At 35.7% G+C, this 22,764-nt stretch overlaps 1 protein-coding gene across 2 annotated transcripts in view; it reads right to left on the reverse strand.

The window, feature by feature from the left end:
* The window catches only part of LOC121737583 (5-hydroxytryptamine receptor 1-like), a 163,644-nt gene that overhangs the window by 133,021 nt on the left and 7,859 nt on the right, over positions 1–22,764 (reverse strand). The window lies entirely within an intron of this gene.

Here is a 22,764-nt window from a genome sequence, read left to right on the forward strand (position 1 = left end):
AATGTAGTGTTATTGCAATAAATTCATCTATAAAGCTGTCTAAGGTACTTATCCTTTTTTTTATGAAATAAGGGGGCAAACGAGCAAACGGGTCACCTGATGGAAAGCAACTTCCGTCGCCCATGGACACTCGCAGCATCAGAAGAGCTGCAGGTGCGTTGCCGGCCTTTTAGAGGGAATAGGGTAATAGGGGAGGGTAGGAAAGTGAACAGGGTAGGGGATTGGGCCTCCGGTTAACTCACTCACTCGGCGAAACACAGCGCAAGCGCTGTGTTTCGCCGAGTGAGCCGGGTTTCTGTGAGAATGTGGTATTTCTCCGGTCAAGCCGGCCCATTCGTGCCGAAGCATGGCTCTCCCACGTATAAACGCTCCTCCTCCTGTCATCTCTATTGGGTATTCAAACTGTTGATTATGGTGGAGACGGTAATAGGATATTTAACTGATTTTTTTCACGCATGACAGCAGCACCAGCATAGACAGTAAACAAAGTTTTGTGCGACGTTTGACAACGTTTCTGGCAATATTCTGATATCATTTTTGTGTTTCGGTCGGATATATTTACTGCATGTGCTAGTACCTTTGCGTAATATTCCCATTTTTTAGGCTACAGACTGCGCAATAATATTAAGGCCTTCGACTACTATATCTATATCTACAAGTACACGATAAGAACAAGAATTCAGTAGCTTATCTCTGACGCAGGTAGATATAGTATATCTGGACGGAAACATATGTAATCAAATTCATTGACATTCTACAATAGAATGTTATTGATAAGATAGAAAAAATCCCCTTTCGTAACCTAACTACAAGCAAAACAAAAAACAACTATACAATAAATAATAGCTATAGTATTAAAATACATTATTATGATATTTCATATTAATGTAACATCTTCAATAAATATTTAAAAATAATAACAATTTTCTTTTTCCTTCTTAACTTTTCATCAATCAATCAATCATACATGCAAAAAAAGAAAAAAAATATAGTGTTACGCATCCTCGCCCATCCGGTCATTGACCTTAGATACTGTAACTGCTGATTAAAAAACGCATTTTTTAACGTTTAAAAATATTCTTAATATACTTATTTTTCTTTTTATTTTGCTACATTTATTTGTTTATTACTTTGTACGAGCCCTAGAATAGTACTCAATCTTGATACTTAGACTTGATGGCTTCCTAAAACTCATCACAAGATGATTATATAATTGCCTCCATCAACAGCCATCATCATAATTATCACTTCCTCCATGACACAAAAACAATGTTTTGCTAGTGTTGTTTGTATGTCCAAGGTTGAAACAGCTGATATATTTTACTATCGGTAATTTTGAATGAGTTTCAAATTTTTTATGAAAAAATAAAATTAACGAAATTAATACTTATGATTCTCGATATCTAAAGTATTTATTAATTTAAAACACTGTTTAAATGCTGTATATTTTTTCAAAGAAAACAAATTCGCACGTCTCATATTATTATTTACTAGCTGTTGCCCGCGACTTCGTCCGCGTGGACTTCAGTTTATAGCGCGCGATGTCAACAAAATTGGTGTCAAAAGCTTTTATAAAAAAAACCCTGGTACCCCTTAAATCAATACAGCTGTGCAGTGTGCACACAATAAGTATTTCATTTTTTTATATTAAACTTTATACTTTATGCCAAATTTTAAAGCTTATTTAGCCCTCCAATTACACAACTTTACCCATAAACTATTTATCATTGATAGATTTAAGGTTACGTCACTGCAGATAAAGTACTGAGTTATTTAATACCGTAGAATAGATATAACAATCGAAAAAAATCTAAACTTAAAAAGATGATACCACGTCTTATAGAAAGACTTTTGAGCAAGCGTCAGCGCGATGTAGAAGACGCACGGCGCCATCTATTATGAATTGTTGGAACTAACTTAATTTGAACAAATTTACGCATTTTCACCCCCTTACAACCCTTTTTTCCAGTAAAAAAGTAGCCTATGTCCTTTCTCAGGCTTTAGACTATCTGTATACAAAATTTCATTACAATCGGTTCGGAAGTTTTGGCGTTTGGCGTGAAAGCGAGACTGACAGACAGACAGAGATACTTTTGGCGTTTGGCGTGAAAGCGAGACTGACAGACAGACAGACAGACAGAGATACTTTCGCATTTATAATATTAGTATAGATTATGTGCACACTGCATAGCTGTTTTTGGGTATTTTGATTAATTAAGGGCCGCGCTACACCGGAAGCACTTACCAGGGTATTAAAAAGTTTTTAAATTTGACACAAATTTTGTTGACACCGCGCGCTATAAACTAAAGTCCACGCGGACGAAGTCGCGGGCAACAGCTAGTATTATACATAAAATATGTTTAAGATTTTTGAAATTTTATTTTAATACACATCCAAGACCCAGGAACATTGAAAACTTTTTGTTCCGCCTGCGGGACTCGAACCCAGGACCCCCGGGATGAGCGCTGGCCACGCGCAATGCGAATTCATTTTCATCGATATTTTCATGGAAATAAGATATTTTCCCACATCAAAATGTAGCCTATGTCCTTTCTCAGACTCTAGAATAACTGTATACAAAATTTCATTGCAATCGGTTCAGTAGTTTTGGCGTGAAAGCAAGACAGATAGACAGACAGACAGACAGACAGAGATACTTTCGCATTTATAATATTAGTATGGATAGTATGGATTAGAAATGCAGTAGGAGTTCTACATAAGATAAGATAGATTGATTATTATTATACCAAGTGATAATATTATTAAACATAATATTCTAACGTATTAAAAACTATAAACAAAAACATACTAACTAATAAGTATGATTAGTTCTATGTTACAATAAAGTAAAAAATAAAACGCCATCTGTTGAATCGTATTAGAACTAAAATGTTCATTCCATCGATATATTTCTGGATTTTTTATAATATTATACATAAAATATGTTTAAGATTTTTGAAATTTTATTTTAATACACATCCAAGACCCAGGAACATTGAAAACTTTTTGTTCCGCCTGCGGGACTCGAACCCAGGACCCCCGGGATGAGCGCTGGCCACGCGCAATGCGAATTCATTTTCATCGAAATTTTCATGGAAATAAGATATTTTCCCACATCAAAATGTAGCCAATGTCCTTTCTCAGACTCTAGAATAACTGTATACAAAATTTCATTGCAATCGGTTCAGTAGTTTTGGCGTGAAAGCAAGAGAGACAGACAGACAGACAGAGATACTTTCGCATTTATAATATTAGTATGGATAAGCAAGAAGGAATATTTTGGTAGATTTTTCACACAATTATTAACACTTAATACGGTTCCCTTTTTTCTCCCATTAAATATAGCCTATATTCAGCAGAAATAGTGTGGATTAAAAAATATGCATTAATACTTCCATCGTGCATCGGCATCGTGGGTATCGCAGACACAATAGATCTTCAATTGTTATGCTGGCAGCCGGCTGCCGCTATTGGAGATTTATAGGTAAAGAAATTAATTAATTATAATAGCAATCAAAAATAATAGTCATTCAAAACTTATTTTAAAAAGTTCTAAAAATATTACTTTCGTAGTCATAACTTTTAAAGCTTTTTTGAAATTAGGATTATAATAATGAAGCACGATAGTCTATATCAAATCAATAAAGCAGCACCCGGCTGTCGCATAACTATTGAAAATCTATTGTGTCTGCGATTCCCACGATCGAAGTAATATTTACGTGGACTCTCCGGGCGAGTCTGTGGCACTGATAATTAAATCTCTCCCCGACCGCACGCACACCCGCGCATCGCGCCTTGACGCCCAATTCGCAACGTGCAGCAGAAATCGTAATATTTTAATTTCGCCATAACATTAAAACCAAACGTCCAATTTTAATCATTCAAAGACCGAATATTATCTACATTAACTGTACTTAGTGATGAAATAATTTATTTTGATAAGGGTCAATAGCATGATTTAAATAAACGCATTTAAATATAGTCCAAAAAAAATTCTAGATTTTTTAATAAAAAAATGGTTATTGTGTCTCACTCAACATAGATAGGTATAGTGTGTCGCGGACTTTTTTGTAGATATTTAAAAGATCTATAATTACTTAGAACATTTTATGCCTCTATCTTTTATAGTTTAGGCAGCGTACGCAAAATAAGTAACTTTTCTGGTTGATTTTTTAAACCTTGCGTCCGAAAATCCCAAATATCTTACGGAACCTTATATTTTTCCAAAATAAAAATTAGCCTATGTTCAGCAGAAATAATGCAGGATTCCAATGGTAAAAGAATTTTTCAAATCGGTCCAGTAGTTTCGGAGCCTATTCGACTCAAACAAACAAACAAACAAACAAACAAACAAAAAATCAAATCTTTCCTCTTTATAATAGTAGTGTAGACTAGCTATTTGACCGAGCTTTGCTCGGTATTCGATAAAACACGAATAAAATGTCATTTTCTAAAAATGATTCCTAGCTAGAGTGATTTATCGCCCCCGAAACCCCCTATATATAGTATATATACTAAATTTCATGAAAATCGTTGGAGCCGATTCCGAGATTCCAATTATATACATATATACAAGAATTGCTCGCTTAAAGATATAAGATTACTGCTACAAAAAAGTAGAAATAGCTTAAACATGTCTATAAAATGATACTGTCTGATAAAAAATAATCGTCTCAAGGGTTCATAGTTGGTTTCAGCCACGAAGCTGAAACAAAGGTTCCAGCCAACAGTTCATGAAGTTTAGAAAAGTGATGATCCTATTATGTCGTACGAAGGTATAAGAACTATTTCAGAGGTAGAATAACTTTAACAAGACTGTAGTCACACAAACACAGTTAAACAATAATATTTCCTACTGTTCTCTAGTGTTGCCATATGAAATCCCGCGCTGACATTTGGAGAAATATCCCTAGAGCGATTTCATATCCTGTTAGAAGCTAAAGTTTATTTTGTACGTTTGTGTAACAATTTTGCAAGTCTCTATACTGAAATGGAAATCGTCTGACAAGCTTAGACAGACTGTGGAATCTTGTTCTATGTTTTTGGGGGAACTGCTTTCGACAAACAGAAATAAACAATTATAATTTAATTATTTTTAACAAAAAATTGAAACCGACTTCCAAGGTAAAAACAGTACTAATTACTAGTCTTAAAAATATGATCTAAAAAGTATGAAATAATTCTTATTCTTCATTAGCACCTTTTTCGAAATTCGACTAAACCTCAACCAATTCTGTTCTCAATTTTCATTCGTTTGAAGTCGGTACCAGCTCAGAACTGAGATACTTGTCATGGAATAAGTTCCATGACAAGTATCTCAGTTCTGACGAACGCCACCAAACCACAAAGGCATATTATCATTTAACAAAACTTTTTCACAACATCGAGAGGGAATCTCCTAATGTTCACCTAAAACAAAACTTTTTGCCTTGGGGGTTAAATTTTCTCCTCATTTCCTATATCCTACGTGGGTAGATATTTTTATCCGCCATACTGGGCACTTTATTATACACTTCACTTTATAAAATGACACGACTTCTAATACTTGAGCTGATTACACGGCTGGTTTCTCGTGAATAGACCTCATTAGACAGCGTGCACTCGATATAAAATGATACTGGACTAGCTATAAATTAATTTCAGTATGTGAAATAAATAAAATTTTCTTTACTGCCTACTACGAATAATAAAAATTAAGGAAACGTAACGCCCATACTATTACCGTTTTAAATTTGGTTCCTTTCGAACTGTCATGTAACGTCAGCCTAGTACCGCTCAGGGCCACCTAAATATTGCAAATGTATTGAAATGTGTACCTAAGGCTGGCTACTCACGGCGTGTGATATCACAAGCCGCGCCGCGCCGAGACAGCTATTACGAGCGAGCACGAGCCACAGGCGAGCACGAGCCACCCCTTCTCACGGCGCGTTATGTCACAAGCCGCGCCACGCTGACAAGCATTCAAGTAAAATTAAACTTTATTAACACGTTAATAGATATCATTTTGCTCTAAGTCACTACGTTAAATAAGTAAATTCTAATGAAATGCAACTTTATTCACTAGGCAACTAGGTTGCATTTCAATCTATGCCGCTAATTTTATTAAGTTAAGTGTAATTCATTTATTTGATAACAGATGCCGCTGCTTGACGGCTACATCGCGCTATAGCTAGCACGTAGATTTTATTATAGGTGATATGAAACTCTTTTCACTTTCATGAAATGCAACCTAGTTGCCTAGTGAATAAAGTTGCATTTCATAAAAGTTTACTTATTTAACGAAGTGACTTAGAGCAAAATGATATAAATTATCGTGTTAATAAAGTTTCATTTTACTTGAATTTTTGCAAGCGTGGCGCGGCTTGTGATATCACGCGCCGTGAGAAGGGGTGGCTCGTGCTCGCCTGTTTGCTCAAGAAGCGCCTTTGAAGTTACCGACTTTAATCGAATCGAACGCGCCTGCACGAGTCGCGCCGCGCCACCCCTTCACACGGCGCGTGGCTCGAGCGGGCGCGGCGCGGCTCGTGGTAGCACGCGCTGTGAGAACGCAACCACGCCACCACTTCCTTAGATGCGTGGCTCGAGCTGGCGCGTGATATTAAGCGCGCCTGCTCGAGCCAGCCCGAGCCACCCCTTCACACAGCGCGTGGCTCGGGCGGGCGCGGCGCGGCTTGCGATAATACGCGCCGTGAGAAGGCACCATAAGGTACACTTTTTTTGACAAGTATTGTGATTTGTGGAGTTACTTTTCCTTAGTTTTTAATATTCGTAGACTGCCTATAAATTAATTTCAATAAGTAATAAAATAAAAAAATAATATTCCCAGTAAGAAAAAAAATCGGCCAAGTGCGAGTCGGACTCGCACACGAAGGGTTCCGTCCCGTTACAAAAATAGGCGAAATATTGTTTTTTGTATAGAAGCCCCCTTAAATTTTAATATTATTATTAACTAGACGACGCCCGCAACTCCGTTGCGCCAAATTCGTTTATTGCGCGGGAATCGTATATTTTTTGGGAACAAAATATTATGTTCTTTACCGGGACTCAAAGTATCTTCATACCCAGAAAAATCGGTTTGGGCGTGAAGATGTAACAGACAGACAGTAATACTTTCGCATTTATATTATTCGTATGTATGTCCTGCCTCCGTGGTCTAGTGGAGAGCGCGGCTCTTGACTCGGAGGTCGTGGGTTCGATTCCCGCGTTGGAAACATGTTATTTCCAAGTTTGGTTAGGACAATGCAGGCTGATGACCTGATTGTCTGACAAGTAAGATGATCCATGCGTCGGATGGGCGTGTAAAAAGTCGGTCCTGCGCCTGATCTCTCGCCGGTCGTGTCGGTCTTCCGTCCCACTGGGTTATGAGAGAGTGCTCTTGTGTACTGCGCACACACTTGGGCACTATAAAATTACTCCTGCGTAGCTGGCCTGGTTTCAATGAAACCGGCCACCGTCACCGAAACCGGTGTGGAAGCTATTATTATTATTATTATTATGTATGTCCTGGTATTTAAAAAAAAAACTAAATAATATTTTTGATACTCAAGTAAAAAAATTACTTACTTAACTAGCAAAATTTTTTTTCAGCAAGAAAAATTATGACTCTTTTATTTCTCTGAGGTTAATAACCTTACTGACAGACGCTATTCAAAATAGTCGTATAACTAAACAGATATTAATTAGCTATTGTAATCATGAATGCTTTAACGTTTTTGTAAAATACAGCGTATTCACTAAATCAATGAATTTATATGGATAAGAATAGAAAATATCCTGCGCATAAAATAGACAGCGCCTAATAAAATGTGACATGTGTTGCCATTAGTAAAATCAATAAGCGGCAAAATGGTGGCAAATCTCCACAAGATGGCTGTCACAGCTGTCAAACTGACAGGCGATATATTACGTCTATTTATCATTTCCAGATATACAGCCAAATACTGCGCGACAAATGTTTTGAAGGTTGTCTGGAGTCTTCTTTTTCGTCTTCAAGATTATCCTCGTTTGAGTTAGTTTATTGTCAGCCCATTTTAACTACACGTAAAAAAATAAAAATGTCAAAACATAATAATATTATTGTGTGTGTGTGTGTATATGTGAGTGTGTGTGTAAAAATTAAATATGGTAGTTTGAATGCTAGAAGTTATTTCCAAACATTATAATATTATGTTTTTAGCAAGAAATATCCATCCATACTTCCATACTAAATAATATTAATAATCGTTGAACATACAAAAATAAAAAAATAAAAAAATCTCCACAGCCGAACATATAACCCCCTCCTTTTTGGAAGTCGGTTAAAAATGCAAAAGTGTCTCGGTCTTGACTCTTGCCAACAAAGATTAAACATAATATTCTATTGAACCTACTATTGAACAGTTGTTTTGCGACCGTTTTGTACTGAATTTTTCTCCAATCAACTGTTCAACAGGTGTTTAAATGTTTTGCAGTAAGACCGATTATGTCTATCTCTTACCTATTCACGCTCAAACCGCTAAACCAATTTTGCTATTTGGTATTCGAGTCCCGGGAAAGAACATTGGATACTTTATATCCCGGCAAAATGTACGGATCACGCGCGATAAACGATTTTTGGCGCAACGGAGTTGCGGGCGTCATCTAGTTAGCTAATAAAGCAAGATATACAAATGTACAGTCTGTCAAGAAAGAGTAGAAGCAGCACAAAATTTTCTAAACGGAATCACGCTCAAAAGGTGGTTTTTTCTCTTTGTAAATACAAAGAGAAAAAACCACCATATACATTACCCCCTTACCTCACAGAGAACGCTTATACATTACCCCCTTACTAATAAACGCTGTACAAGCTTTGAATAGTTATACAATCTTTAAAATGTCACTTGTGTGACAGGAACAATACACTTATACAGTGTATTTTTCCTGTCACACAAGTGACTTAACTATTCAAAGCTTATACAACGTTTATGAGTAAGGGGGTTTAAATATTATCACCTTATACATTTTTATCTCGGTTTAATAAGGTTTTCATATTTTTTATATGATTTCAAAATTGTGTGCAGCGTCTATTTTGATTTTTGACAAGGTTTATAGTATTGTGACTCGTCAACATATTTTGGACTCATCTCGTAATTTTGATTGTAAGAATATCTTATGTTTATCCCCAATGTCACATTATATCTTTTTGGATTTTCCCGTCCTGTTTTATCAAATAGATAAGATATTTAAAAATCGGTCAAGTGCGAGTCAGACTCGCGCAGGAAGAGTTCCGTACTGTTATAGAGCGGAAGTAGGCCAAATATTGTGTTTTCTGCATGAGCGGCCCTCATAAATATTTATTTTATTATTAAAATTTATTAAAGTATGTAACGTAATATTATAACTGAGGATTTTGTAAAAATTTTAAGTGCCTACCTGTTGCCATTATTGATTTCGAGATTCAAATGAAGGCCAAAAACCTTTTTGTTGTTATATGTAAGGCGGGTCCTCCACTTAAATAATATTAATATTTTTTTTGATTGGTCTATCATGTTACATGTACCATTATTTTAATAAAAAAAAAACATTACACATACTACAACGCGTAATGTTTTGACTGACAAGCCTATACATTACGAATTATACTCCTTTGTTTATGGTTGAAGTCTGTTGTCAAATTTAAAATTAATTGTTGTTTTTTTTTTATTAAATCTGAAATAGTAAATACTTTAAACGGGGAGCCAAAAGAAGAAGATGATAAAGGTCGAATTTCGACCAATGGGCGATCTCTACTTAGTAATTAATATTCGTCTCTGGGAGCGGCAGATAGACTTTCTAAATTAATCTAACTTTATTAAAATTTGTATATTTCAATTACACTTCACCAAAATTGACACAGATGTTACTGGCCGTATGTTCACTACTTCCAAATCCAAACCACCAAACCTCGCAATTAAAAAACTGTATTTTTAACTACAGTAGACTCAGTAAAAATAAAAAAAATCCAGTTAAAAAGTAAATATTAAGTATTTTTCAGAAAAACATTTCCATGCGTCCAAATTGTCAGCTTGGGTAAGTTCCTATTCTGCCTCTTTTAGCACCTTCATGCGGATGTTATAAGGTTTATTTTATAGAGATTTAGAGGCAAAATAATTCAGAATGTCCCGTACAAATCGCTGACACGAGCATACCACAAAAAAGATAAGGCCGCCTGCTCACCGAGGAAAAAGATAAAACGCTATTTGGAAAGGATACATTTCAGCTATTTGTTTCGCTAGTCGACTAGGGAAGTTTTTGAGTGTAAAATAGCCAACAGACGATCGAACCTGGGGCCGTAGCCAAAGTCGCTTTCGTTAAAAACGATGTCGAAATTCGTTATCAAAATGTATGGGATTTGACATTAGTCTTCGCAAGCGAAATGTCATTTAGCGATGACTTATGTCAAACAACATTTTAACAAAATATACTTTGTCTAAGGGGGCTGTTTCCGACATTTTTATTATTATTACCGACATCTATACTTTTATATTATTATTTATTAATAGCTGTCCCGGCAACGTTGTTTTGCCACATAAAGTATTTCGCCCATATTATTTTAATGAAGTGACTAAATAAGTATGTCACCATGGTACGGTATTGGTATTTACGTACCTCTTCACGCCAAACCGCTGAACTGATTTTGATAAAATTTGGTAGGGAGATACTTTGTGTCTCGGCAAAGGACATAGAATACATTTTAACTCGGAAAAATGTACGGTTCCCGCGCGATAAACGAACTTTGGATCAAAGGAGTCCGACCGCCGCCGGCGGACCAAACAACACGATCGAACTTGTTTGCATGTTTGCAGTATTACAAACCTGAACTCGGAACCTCTTTTTTGGTAGTGGGTAACTCGTGCGAATTTCCCTAGAGTAATTTTCGTATTTTACTGGAGAAGACCTTTTTCTGAAGTAGGGTTGCTCACGTAAGTATCCAGTTATTCACTAATATTATAAATGCGAAAATGTGTAAGTATGTCAGTCAGCGTTGCCAGACGTCCCGATTTTTTCATCAAAATTAAATGTCCCGCGCGGGACAGGCTCAGTCCCGCTTTTCGGGGGAAAGCGTACGTGCAGCGTGCCGAGAAAGAAAGGTGCGTAATGAAGGTAAGAGAGTGGAAGGTAGAGGGGTAGATTTTCTTTGGCTACTTTTGCTATTTATTATCACAGCGTTATTTTAACGCAAATAAAAAGATAAAAATTGAAAAAACTTAAGTATACCTTTTTTACTTTGTCCCGCTTTTGACTGAAGAAACTTTTTACCCGACTGCCAGGAGGGTTATGTGTTTGGCGCGTATCTTGTATGTTTGTAATATTCTTTATTATTCACTCAAAAAGTTCCAATGTCCCGACCATAGATAATACATATGGTCCCGACTTGGCACAAAAAAATCTGGCAACGCTGATGTCGGTCTATCCGATAGACAGGCACTGTGGACCGATTTAGCAATTTTTTTTTTTTTTATGAAATAAGGGGGCAAACGAGGAAACGGGTCACCTGATGGAAAGCAACTTCCGTCGCCCATGGACACTCGCAGCATCAGAAGAGCTGCAAGTGCGTTGCCGGCCTTTTAAGAGGGAATAGGGTAATAGGGGAGGGTAGGGAAGGGAAGGGAAGGGAATAGTTGAGGGTAGGGAAGGGAATAGGGTAGGGGTTAGGGGATTGGGCCTCCGGTAAACTCACTCACTCGGCGAAACACAGCGCAAGCGCTGTTTCACGCCGGTTTTCTGTGAGAACGTGGTATTTATCCGGTCGAGCCGGCCCAGTCGTGCCGAAGCATGGCTCTCCCACGTGTATATATATAGCTAGGAGATACTTTGGACGAAACAACACAGGATAGTCTTTGCGGAAAAATGTAGATACAGTGCCCGCGCGATAACGGGTAAACATTTATTCGGTGCATGGAGTTGCGCCGTGCGCGCGTCATATTGTGTTTTTAAGGCGACGCCTTGATAATTTGGCTGTAGCGATATCGATTTTTCTCAGCAATGACTAAAGCTAAGAAATTAAAGTTCATTGTCAGTATTCATCATGTTTTGTCTTCGAATAACCCATAGCATAACACGATTGGTCAACTTTTATAACACAGAATAACCAATCAAAAATACCTCTGTAAAAAAAGGGATTCCTATTTTGCCAACAGAGGACAGTGATTTAAGCTTCCATTTGTACATACGAGTAGATTGGTACAAGCATACACTTTAATTTTCCCATAGCTTATAAGAAATATATATTTATGGTTTTTAAATTACGCGACAAAAACCATTTTGTCGCTTACGCCCTTTCCATTTTTTGCTATTCCATTGCTTGTTTTCTGTGAAGGGCCGGACTGGCCTCTCATAGAAAACCAGAAATCTAAAACATATCCAACACGGTTTTTAAGTTTAACGCCACCTTAAGCATAATGAGCATATTAATATCATAGACTAAGAAAAATATAAATAATAAATATTATACAGAGTGTAACAAAACTAAGGGATAATACTTTACACACGTATTTGTCAACTGTATGGAGTCCATTGTGAAAATAGCAGCGCTGTAAGAGCAAATATTTGTATCCATGGACAAGCACCTCAACGTCATGCATTTGCCCATACAAAATAAAAAAATAGTCATTCAGGGAACTCATACACACCCTAAACTTTACTTTTTTTACACCCAGTATACATAGCAAAACAACGTTTGGCGGATCAGTTAGAAAAGTACAAAGATCTTTGACGTTGAACAATGAATGAACATTTTTTTCTAAAGTTCTTCTACCCAGCATCGTTTGTCATCTCCGAGTAAACAATGCTACAGTTATTCTCCGACAGGCTCTTATTCCCACAGAATAAGGTTGTCAATCGAAAAACACCCGAGGTAACATAAATATGAACGCTCGACAAATATTTATGGAGTCTCAAAACAGCTTTAGTATTGTGAAGATATTGTTCTGAAATACGCCATTTTATAACAGAAGGGTCCTTGGACAACTTGTATTCGACAGAAACTACGAATAATAAAAACTAAGGAAATGTAACTCCCATATCTGAAATTACTCCCTTAAGACTATATCAAAGTATTTTTCAGTTATAACAGAAGGTGCGGAAATCATATAGGAGAGCAGAAAAAAAATAAAGTCTAAATATTTAAAAACATTAAAATCTCAGGAACTACTTGAATTGTAGGAATGAAATAAAGTAAAAAAATTGTGTCTCTTAATGATCAATCTAATCAACTGGGTAGCAAGTTTACAAACCCTTGTAATTAATTTAAATAAAATAATTTCGTTTTCAGGGAGTCAAAAAATGACTAATTTAAAAATTGATTTTTTCAAAAACGAAGTAAAATGCGCACACGTGAGTTCTACTATTGCATTTGAAATATAAGACGCCATCGACTTATTGCATTAACTTAGTCATGTCCGATTTTGGGGATTTCTAAAACACTATGCGCCGTGCCGTGTCTGATGGGGACGCAGCCTATGACTTGGTGACGTACTTTGTATATTGTTTAAAGTATTTATTATTATTTATTAGTTTATTACTGCATGATGTTTGATATTTTTAAGCACCGGATGACTGATAATAATTTGATAAGGTATTTGAACATTATTTGGCCAAGGACTCTCAAGGTCGTAGACATTTTAATGTTTACGATAATTTATAATGATAATTTTAACGTTTTGCTAATGTTTTCTATGCAATATACTAAGGCTACGCCTTGATAATTTGGCTGTAGCGATATCGATTTTCCCAGCAATGATTAAAGCTAAAAAATTATAGTAATTCATTGTCAGTATTCATCATGTCTTTGAATTACCCATAGCATAACACGCTTGGTCAACTTTCATAACACAGAATAATCACTCAAAAAGACCTCTGTAAAAAAAGGGATTCCTATTTTGCCAACAGATGAGAGTGATTTAAGTTTCCAAAATTTATACATAAATTGGTTCAAGCATACACTTTAATTTGCCCATTGCTTATATGAAATGTATTTATGGTTTTTAAATTACGCGACAAAAACCATTTTGTTGCTACGCCCTTTCCATTTTTTGCTGTTCCATTGCTTGTTTTGCTTGGCCGGGCCGGCCTCTCATAGAAAACAAGCAATCTAAAACATATTCAACACGGTTTTTTACTTTAACGCGGCGTCACCTTAACTGTTAATTATTTATTATTACTAGAGATCGCCCCATGGTCGAAAATCGACCTTAGTTTCAACGTTTTTTTTCAACTCTTGTCTCTATGGGATTTAGCTGATCTCAGACTGGCCGTGTTTAAGCATTGTCTAATAGTATCTAAGATTCAATAAAAAAAACTATAATCCATTTTTAATTTGTCACCTTGTTGTCAACAGACTTCAACCACAAATAAAAGAGTATAATTCATATGTATAAATCTGTCATTTTTCCTAGTGTGTGTGCTTTAGTGTGTGTAATGTTTTATTTGTTAAAAATATGTATGATAAAAACAAATTTTCAGACAGTACAATTATTTATTTTAAAAGAATATCCCAAAAACATTACAAAAAACGTAAAAAGTAAGTATTTAAAAAAATATCCACAGCCGAATACAATATAACCTCCTCGTTTTTTGGAAGTCGGTTAAAAATGGTTACTTACTTGCATTTTACTGGAGTTACTTTATTTGGAAATATAAAAATCACACATTATAATAATTGTTTGCTTAAAAAATACAAATCTGTATTTAATATACATTAAGATGAATAAAGAATAAAAGTAAAGCAGAAAATTCATATCTTTATTACCAGCCAAATACCTATAAAAAGTTCATAAAACTTTGCCAAAGTGTGTATTTATTGTCAAAGTTAGCAAGGTATAATAAATTTCTGGCAATTTCCATAATTAGGGGAACAATATAAAGATAATTTGTTTATTAGATTTCTTGTAAAGAAACAACAGTTCTTTTTCCCGTCGAACAATGCCGTTCCATTTATTGTATAATTTTTGCCAGCAAAATTCGGAACTGTGCAGCTATAAAAATAGCCATGTTCTTTGGATCTACACCAAGGACACTTGGGCTAAAAAATCGGAAGTATAATTTGACCCCGGGCCGCACTACCAAATTTTATATATACTCGTATTGGAATGAAAGTTAAAATCGGATACTAATTTTTCCTATTAGAACTTAGTTATAGGTTTTATTTTAAAAGTAAAAGAAAAGAAGTGTTTGTTTGCTTTTGGTAGTATGTATGATAAGGTAATTTTAGTATTAACTTTTTTTAATTTAAAGAAATGTGCTCGGCTCCGTGGGCCACGAAGTGACAGACGACGGGCCGCATGTGGCCCGCCCACCCTTGATCTACACAAGTGTTTAACTTTATGATTGATAATAATCTGTCTAGTAGCCCTAGAAGTTGGAACTATTCTTATGACATCACACCACGTCAGTCTGGAACCGTGATAAGTACCCGAAGGACTTGTGTTACGAGTACCAGACAACGGAAATAATATAATATTTAATACTCATTATATTAAAATATACATATTTTTAAGATTTTTATTATATGATACACATTATACACACCCATGACCCAGGAACTTTGAAAACTTTTTGTTCTGTTGGCGGGATTCGAACCCGCCACCGCCAACCAACTGAACCATAGAGGTCGTAAAAAAAAATATAAAGTACTTAGATGACGCCCCGGGTAAATTTGTGTATCGCGCGGAACCGCACATTTTTATATACCATACGTATATCCGGCAAAATTCGTTCAGCGGTTTGGGCGTGAAGAGGTATTGAGGTTACACCCTATAATAAATAATAATATAATAGGGGGGCACTGCAATGCAATTCAGTTCATTCCAGTGCAGTGCAATCAAGTGCCCGTTTACATGATTCCAGTAGCAATCCATCACTTTTTTTTTATGAAAGAAGGGGGCAAACGAGCAAACGGGTCACCTGATAGAAAGCAACTTCCGTCGCCCATGGACACTCGCAGCATCACAAGAGCTGCAGGTGCGTTGCCGGCCCTTTACGAGAGAATAGGGTAATAGGGGAGGGTAGGGATAGGGAGGGAAGGGAATAGGGGAGGATATGGAAGGGAATTAGGCCTCCGGTAAACTCACTCACTCGGCGAAACACAGCGCAAGCGCTGTTTCACGCCAGTTTTCTGTGAGAACGTGGTATTTCTCCGGTCGAGCCGGCCCATTCGTGCCGGAGCATGGCTCTCCCACGTATAAAACTGGATACTGGATTGGAATAGAGTAAAAAAAAATTGGCACATAGTAACAGCATTGACTATTCACTTAAAGAATGAAGTATGTACAACACTTGTTATCACAGTCGTTTTGCCTTAGAGATAACAGATATTATCGCTTATCCGCAGTTTACCAACTCTTATCGAAACACATGTTTCTTAGCTATTGTGTATGTATGTAAATAAGATAAATACATAAGCTTAAAATGTTATACAATTTAAGAGGATTCCACACCGCCATTTTTTCCATACAAACGTTGTCCCCTGTTTCCTCCCTGGATAACGCTAGTAGAGTTATAATTTTTTTCCTGAATATCTACGGCCACTAATACAATGTCCCTATGTTTTCTTTTTTTTCATAATTTAATTATTAAATAAGATATGAACGTTCAAAAACCTAAAAAAATGGCCAGATTTTCCGCTGTGTTCAAACGTCCAGAAAACAGATTTGGCTAGATTATACAAAAAAAAGCAAAACATAGGAACACAGCTCAAGCCTTTTTTTAATCTTTAATGAAAAAAGTACTTAAATCGGTTAAGTTTTGGAGCAGGAATCAGGGGACAACGAATCGTTGATTTTCTGGATTTTCTGCAGTTGTCTCTATCGCGTTCTGCGGTATAGGCTTGAGGTAAGGGAGACAGCTATAGATATTACACGTACTTTTTTTTCATTTCTCTAGCCCCTGTTGTATCCTCTTAAAAATGAAAATACCGTAGTTCTTATAACAAATCAGTTAACGCTTATTTTCAATAGAACTCCTTGATTTCAAGCTGCAAAATAGTCAGTTATGTGAGCTAGAAAATTCTTAACAAAATCGGTCAAGCCGCGTCAAAGATATTTTTTTCCAATGCTGCCTAAGCCTTAACTACATACATATTAGTACAAGTACCTTAACCTACAACAGCGCACGTCGTGATCTGTAGTCACAGAATTGATAATGTTACGTCATTCTGACGTACTTGTGAAAATATAAATCGTGAAAAAAGTGAATTGTCTTATAAGGATGTTTCGCGCGTGGCCGAAATACCTAATAGAACTACATGCACCATCTTCGTCTTCTTCATCTTGCCTAGTGTCACTTTAGAGACTGTACAATGAACCATTGGAATGGTTTGTAATCTCAGACATAGATCTTTGTCTATGTCTGTGTTTGTAAGCATTAATCCACACTATTAATAAATGCGAAAGTGTGTCTGTCTGTCTGTTACCTCTTCACGCTTAAACCGCTGAACAGATTTTAATGAAATTTGATAGATATTTGGTATCCCGGAAAAGGACATCGGATAGTTTTTGTCCCGAAAATATGAACGGTTCCCGAAAATATAATCTAATTTTGACACAACGGAGTTGTGGGCGTCATGTAGTGCATAATTTTATGTCGAAGTTAATAAAGTAAAGTGTACTTACTTTTAGTATAATAATCCTAAACCTTTTTTTTTTTAATTTATAAAAACAGACGAACCATATAACCCTACTACACTTTGGAAGTCGGTTAAAACGTGGTTACACGTGTTTCTATATCACACCCATAAAACTCAACGCAGGATCAGAAGGTTATCTGGCAATGGCAAAATATGACACAAAAGTCGTCAAATTGTCGTCTTTCTTTTTTTAATCAATACGGAATACGGACGGACACACACTTTTAATAAATAAATAAAACAGAATTTAAACATATTAATGTTTCAATTTAATTAACATTGAATTAACGTATTATTATTATTATAAAATAAATAAACCGACTTCAAAATCTAATTTCAAAAATTACCGAACCGATTAAACTCACAGTATTCCGGGCTACGTTGAACAATACAGGATAACAAAAAAAGAATTAGTTAAATCGGATTTGTACTTTCGGAGATATAATGAATAATTATGCGAACACAAACATAAAAACATTACATACATACACTTTTGAAATTTGGCATTTGTTCAGGCGCTGATATAGGCTAACATAATATAATATACGAAAACTGGCAGTTCTAGAAATATTACACACGTACCTTGTTACTTTTTTTGAAGTTGTTACCTTTTTTGAAGTCGGTTAAAACACTTTTTTTTTTTAATGAAATAAGGGGACAAACGAGCAAACGGGTCACCTGATGGAAAGCAACTTCCGTCGCCCATGGACACTCGCAGCATCAGAAGAGCTGCAGGTGCGTTGCCGGCCTTTTAAGGGGTAATAGGGGAGGGTACGGAAGGGAATAGGGGAGGGTACGGAAGGAAATAGGGGAGGGTACGGAAGGATATAGGGGGGGGGGGTAGGGAAAGGAAAAGGGTTCTCCGGTCGAGCCGGCCCATTCGTGCCGAAGCATGGCTCTCCCACGTCAACAACACTTTGAAAAATATTGTTACGTAAAACTGCATGAAAATATAGTAAGACTTAAAATCCACATGCTTAAATATGATTTTCGTATTTTAACATACTATAATATATTCTGTGTTCATTATCACATATTATTACAGTATTTGCTATGACGTGGGTGTTATGTGTGTTACCATAATATTATATAGGTACTATGTACATAAAATGACGTTTTCAAGTTCGTGGGTCATATTATTATAATATAACTAGCTCACCCGGCAAATGTTGTTTTTCCATATAAATTATTTCTAGTATCAATATAAAAAGTAGATAAAAACTAGAGATGTGCCGACTAGTCGGTAAAGCCGACTATCCGGCCACTTTTGTAGTCGGCGAATAGTCGGCAAAAAGCGCCGACTATCCGGCTTATTACTTTTTTAATTTTTGCTATAATTATTGAAATTAAGGTATAGAAAAACCTTGATTATTTATAATGTGTTCATATCACACTTCATAAGTCTTACACATTTTAAAATTAAATGAAGTGTTTCTGAAGTTATTTGTATAGTAAAAAAAATTTTTAATATAGTTTTTAACAACAAATTAGGTATGTATTATTAGATCAAGATTACAATATGTAAGTATATGAAATATTTCCTCAAAAGCATTATGTGTATCATTAATAAAAGTAACGTACGCGAAGTAAACATAGCACGATGAACGATCCGACACCTTACCCGCGAATCAGCAGTAAAAAAAGTGGTACAGAAACATCCGAAATCATGATCGGCTTGGCCGACTAGTCGGCCGATTAGTCGGCTTCCTTGCAGGCGACTAATCGGCTAGTCGGCCAAAGTCATGATCGGCACATCTCTAAATTAAAAACCTATCCTCAGGCCTTACGAATATACGTACACAAAATTTCAGTAAAATCGGCTGAGGCGTTTTGGAGGAGTTCGCGCACAAACACTACACGAGAATTTTGTATAATATTATTATTAACTTTTAAACATTGACATAATATCCTTTTACCGAAAATATTGTATCTTTGTATCTATAAGGATTCAAGAGTTCTGTTTAGCACCTTCGGAACCAGGGTATAATTCAGTGCAAATTATTTTTTTTTGGTAGTTAAGTTAAGTTAAGCTTGAAATCCTTCAGAAAAAGTTAAAATCACTGTAAGTTTTCATATCATTTTCAAGAAGTCCCGTCGATTCTTCATGGATCGCTTCATGAGATCACCACTTTTATGATTATGACGTTACCAAATTCGAACTACATCTTAGACAACTACAAAATAATTTTGGAAATCGGTCCACAAACGGCGGAGTTATCCACAAGGAATACTAACAACGCGTCGCTGTTTTTTTTTTTTTAATGAAATAAGAGGGCAGCAAACGGGTCACCTGATGGAAAGCAACTTCCGTTTAATCTCAAAAAACGCCAGTTGACGTACAAGGATACTATCGACGCCCTCTGCCCCTACCATGCAGGTACTAATAGAAAAGTGTCTGGATCAAATATCGTTCTGTCTAGCCTCCTTTACGCCGAACGCGCGATAAGGAACTTCGTTCCAGTACTTTAGGATGTGTATGTGTCCTTTGCATAAAGTCGACTGTGCAGTAGCAGCGCTTGAAAAGCGCTTTTTATTTATTTATAATTGCAAGCACCCCAGAATTAATGAATTTTCCCAAAGAAAAGTAAAAAAATTGCTTTCAGCGCTGCTACTTTCGCTGTGAATTCTATATAGGAGAGACATACACACCCTAAAGTATTATCACTTAGTTTCGTTACACCCTGTATAAAACATATTCCCATTTCCTCATACCATGCGTCTCACAAGTCACAACTCACAATTACAAAAAAAAAACTAGGCTCTTGCATTCGTTGTGGATGATTTATACTTTATTTTCAGAGCGAAGTAACCACTCCTCAAATACTGTAGTGCCTGGCCCCTGGGACATAAATGTCAGTGTGGTTGCCCAAGACCATACGACATTCTCGCATCATAGTCGGCCTAGTCCAGAGGAAAGAACTAGTCAATACGTCTGGGACCAACTATGTGCGGGTTTCCTCACGATGTTTTCCTTCACCGTACGAGCGTCCGTATGTACTTGAGATCAGAAAATGTCTCATTGGTACACGCCTCCACCCGGGTTCGAACCTGCACCCTCTAGGAGTGCGAACCGAAGGTCTACCCATTATTCCACGGACGCTATCCACAAGTACAAGATCTTAAGAAAACGATATTGACTTGTCTGCATAACATATCGTATTCAGTGTTCAAACAGTACTGTTTGAGTTTCATTATGCGCAGACTTTATGAAATAATAGTTAAATAAATACAGTTAACTTTAACTGCGTGCCCTTGGGGTACGAATGTCAAAGGATTAAACATTTCATTTATCATGGTTGTTTGTATTGTGTTCTTTTATTTAATTTTTGATGGTACTTTCTCATGTATATTGTGTTCTTTTATTAAATTTTTAATGGTATTTTCTCATTTATACGACGCAGTCATCTGGTTGAATCTGCTTTAATTGAATGACAAAAGTCAAACTCGTTAAGTCAACGGCTTCACTTGATTCGATAAGTAAACGTCGACTCGTCTAGTTGTTAACATGGTTTCATTCAATGAATTTGCCAGTCATTTAATCAAATAGCTCAGATTCAACCAGATGACTGCTACATGTAGGTCACAGACCTGTAAAAAATATTTTGTTGTCATCATCACAAACGGCTAGCACGATTTTCTTGTAATTTTGCACAGATATTGAGTGAATACATTTGTTCAAATAACGAAATTTAATTTACTCATACCTATTATCAATCAACTCATACCTCCTAATCAATCAACCTCACCACTCTGCTGCGTTTAGAGGAAGCTTTAGACATGTTGCCAGTAAAGTGTGGAATAACCTTCTGGCACCGCTGAGGTCCTTAAAGTTTATTGATAATTTTAAACGACATTTTAAGCACTACTTATTAGAACAGCAAATAAATAATTAATTAGGCTATAATATTATGTAGTATATAATATTTCCTCTTTCTTTTTTTATCTATTATAATTCTATATATTTTGTCTGTAATACCTTAACAAATAATATTCACAATAAACTAATTTATTACAATTTTATTATCATATTTATTCTGTTAATAACACAAAACATACTATAATGATGTAGGTATATATTAATGATTTAAACCCTCATTTTTTCCACCGGAGTTTTGCGAGTTAATTTGCACATTTTTTTTTTCTTTTTTTTTTTTTTTTTGTTTAATTCATTGATGGGGCAAGGGATCACGGAAGACCAGGGACAGCGGCGTTGTCGCTGTCATAACCTGAGTGGTCACCTATTCCTAATTTTTTTGGCATAGCACTGCCACAAACTGAAAAAACACCCTGTTTAGTTTTAAGATTCTTTTGTTAATGTTTTTATTTTCCTTTATCCTTATAATATGTTTTTGTTTTAAGATTCTTTTGTTAATGTTTTTATTTTCCTTTATCCTTATAATATGTTTTTTTTTTGTTTTCTACCGTGTTGTTTATGTTTGTTTTAATATTATGGTTGTGTTATGTTTTTAAAAATAGGAATAAAGTTTTATTTATTTTATTTATTTATTATTTACCACACCTAATTTGCCAAAATAATAATACATTGAGTAATAGTTTGTCTGGTAATTCTTCGCAGCAAAAACATTGATAAATCATCGTTTTCCATTAAAACTGTAATTTTCCAAGTGTCGAGGAAAAATGTTGGCTCACATAATCCGAAAATATATTAATTTAAACAAATTGATAATTTTCCGTTAAATGTCATTGACCGTATAAATAGTAGCCTAAGGTTAGTGTTTGACATTCGTTATTGTCAATGCAACCTTGGATTTTAGTCGAACCGTACGCTGTACGATTGAGGAAATATATAATTAGCCGTCATATCGACGAAGCCACTAGAATTTCATGTACATAATATTATACAAATGAAAAATTGTGTCTGTCCTCTTCACAAAACTGTTGAATCGTTTTTGATGAAAGAACGACGAACCTTATTGGCATACCTGTCGTATTTTGGTATGAAATGGTTTGGTATAACCTATGAAACATACGTCAATCGATAGAGAAGATGTTTACAAACAATAAATACTCTTTGACAAAATGTCGTAAATGATATACTTTCAGAGTTATTTCAGTTTGAAAATGTGAAATAAATAACATTTCAGATATTATACGACCTGAAATATTTCAAAAAGTATATCAC

The sequence above is a fragment of the Aricia agestis genome, chromosome 21, assembly GCF_905147365.1.
Source record: "Aricia agestis chromosome 21, ilAriAges1.1, whole genome shotgun sequence".
Classification (NCBI taxonomy): Eukaryota; Metazoa; Arthropoda; class Insecta; order Lepidoptera; family Lycaenidae; genus Aricia; species Aricia agestis.